Source organism: Marmota marmota, unplaced genomic scaffold (genome assembly GCF_001458135.2).
Source record: "Marmota marmota marmota unplaced genomic scaffold, marMar, whole genome shotgun sequence".
NCBI lineage: Eukaryota > Metazoa > Chordata > Mammalia > Rodentia > Sciuridae > Marmota > Marmota marmota.
In genome coordinates, this window is record NW_026000057.1 from 33,963,790 (window position 1) to 33,967,020 (window position 3,231).

Below are 3,231 nucleotides of genomic sequence, written 5' to 3' on the forward strand. Positions count from 1 at the left end.
GGTGGGGGGGGGCGTTTGCTGGGTGGGCGGGGCCGTTAGCAGAGCCAGGAGGGCGCAGGCTGTTTGCCAGGCCAGGCCGGGACCCTTCTCGGCCGCTTGTAGAACCCGGTAGGCAGCGGCCTCCTGGCTAAGAGCCGGGCGGGCGGGGTGCCTGCTGCAATTTTGATTGGCTTTACTTTATATCGCTAGATCAGTTTTTGGAAAATAGGTTACTTTGAAATATTGTGTCTTTTAATGCCTTTGCTTTAGATATTGTTAATTTCCCTTAAGTGTGTCTGTAATTTTCTTTCTTTCTTTCTTTCTTTTTTGATTCTGAATTTCCTTTATTGTATTGAATATCAATCTCTTGTGAATGTTCAACTTTCAAAACCAACTGGTCAGCATTTCCGAGTAGAATTTTGGAGAGTGATCACTTGCATTAAATTATACACACATTTTTGAGTAAAGGAAATAATATGATTCTTTATGAGTTTGTATGTATAAATTCTGAAGTTCAATTTCTTTTGTGAATATACTTTGTTTACAACCAGAGATATGAAAAATTGTGCTATATATGTGTAATATGGATTTTAATACATTCCACTATCATATATAGCAAATTTGAATAATAATTTTTTTAAAAAGTGTCTATAGTTTTCTATGTGGAAGTTTGCAAATATTTTTTAAAAGTATCTCCAAATATTCTAAATTTTTGTTAACATTGTGTCTAAAATTACTATTATAATTTAATTGGTTGTTGGCAATACAAAAGCACATACACATTTTTGATTGTTATGTCTTTTTCATTAAGTGACCCTTCATCATTGTGAAATGTCTTCCATTTTTTAAAGATTATATAAGACTCTTTGTCTTATAAAATATACTTCATCTGCAAATGATATAGCTCTTTCAGTTATAAGAGTAGTGCTTGCATCATTTACAAATTCTCATGCTTTCACTTTTGTAACTAAATAAAAGACTTGTAAATACCTTACAATTGTGATTTGCTTTTTTATATGGGTTTAATTTAGAATAATTCATTTATTCAATTTTTAAATGTTCAATTTTGTGTATATCATTTTATAATGAATTTTCTATTTTGTTACATTTTCCTCCTTTGTCTACTTTTGATGGAGAGTATTGTATTGCTGTTGTATTAACTGAGGCAATTAATTATGCATTTCTAAATTATAAAAGAAAATTTAAAAATTTTATATTTATCCTAGAGGTTTCCATTTTTAGTGTTTTTTATTCCATTGGTTAATTCCTTTATTTTTTTATGGTGTCATTTTTTTTAGTATAATGAATATCTTTAATGTTTTCTGAAATTCAAATATTCTGACATATATTCATTTAGTCTTGTTTATTTGAAAATATGCAGATTTTTTGCTACCTTTCTGAAGGATATTTTCACTGAATTTAGAATTTGTTTTACTGATTTTTACTTCCTTTCAACAACTAACATATATTTTTATTTTTATCTCATTGAATTGTCTCTGATGAAGTCCATGTATAGTCTTATCATTGTTCCCCTTTGGGTTATTTTTCTTCATATTATTTTAATATTTTTTAGCTTTGATTTTTAATAGTTTAACTATCCTTGTCTCTGGTGTCTCTAGAATTTTGTTAAACTTATTATCCAGTTGACTTATATTTAACCAGATGTCTAGTTTGATGCTTTCAAAATACTATAAAAATTATCAGCCATCTATGTTTTAACTACTATTTGTTTCCTCACCCACTTCTGATATCACACCCATGTACAATAGGACTCACATTTAGAGAAATAAAAGCAGTTCCACTTTGTTATTGAGAGAAGTGCTAGTAGTGGAGGAGCAGAAGATGAGATTGAGGGAGGTACCTGGAGTAGAATTATGGATGCCTTATAGGTCATAAAAAAGGATTTAATTTAATCCTTGTTTTAGTCAGCTTTTTCACTGCTATGACTAAAAGACCCAACCAGTACAATTCTAGAAAAGCAAAGTTATTTAGGAACTCACAGTGTCAGAGGTCTTAGTCTATAGGCAGCCTGCTTCATACCTTAGGGCTCGAGGTGAGGCTGAACATCATGGCAGAAGAGTGAGGCAGAGGGAAGCAGCTCACCTGATGATCAGAAAGCAGAGAGAGAGGGAGAGAGAGAGAGAGAGAGAGAGAGAGAGAGAGAAAGAGAGAGAGAGAGAGACTCCACCTGTCATATACAAATACATACTCTAAATCCAAGCCCCCAATTCCCACTTCCTCCAGCCACATCCCACCTGCCTTCAGTCACCATTCAGTTAATCCCATCAGGTGATTAATTTACTGATTGGGTTTAGACTCTCATAACCCAATCCTTTCTCCTCCAAACCTTCTTGCATTGTGTCACACATGAGCTTTTGGGGAACACCTTACATCCAAACCTTAACAATCCTATAGAAAATTGGAACCACTAAAATTGTTGAAATAGAAAAACATCATGATCAATTTGTTTCTCATACAATGGAGGGGAATAAATTGCATGTAGACATGACTGGAAAAATGAAGAATCAATGGAGTCCTGAAATAACTCAATAGCAGAAGGGCAAGAAGGCGGATTTAATGAGAAAAGCTAACAATTGTACTGACAATGTAAGTATCCACTTGAAACTATGAAGTAATGACCGGGAAGAAGCTGGGACATTTTGCAGTTTCCTGCAATGGACACATTATAGCACAGAGGTTAAGAACATCTTTGCTTTTCGTTGCAAGTACTTATGTACTTCATTAATATTTTGCTTTGAATAAGGAAGGGTTTTGTTGTTGTAGTTGCTTGTGAGCAAAAAAAAAAGCTCAAAATCAGTATCCAACATCAGAATGGTGCAGAAAATGGGCCTAGCATGTGTTTGGAAATTTGAATTTTTAATATGCATTATCTTCAAGACATTTAGCTCCTGTGTTATTCTTTTTTTTTTTTAATTTTTTATTGTGGGTTGTTCAAAACATTACAAATTTCTTGACATATTATATTCGACACTTTGATTCAAGTGGGTTATGAACTCCCACCTTCACCCCATACACAGATTGCAGAATCACATCAGTTACACATCCATTGATTTACAAATTGCCATCCTAGTGTCTGTTGTGCTCCGCTGCCTTTCCCATCCTCCACCCTCCCCCCTCCCCACCTCTCCCCTCCCCTCCCCTCCTCTCTCTCTACCTCCTCCACTGTATAACCCTGAGGGTCTCCTTCTATTACCATGCAATTTCCCTTCTCTCTCCCTTTCCCTCCCACCT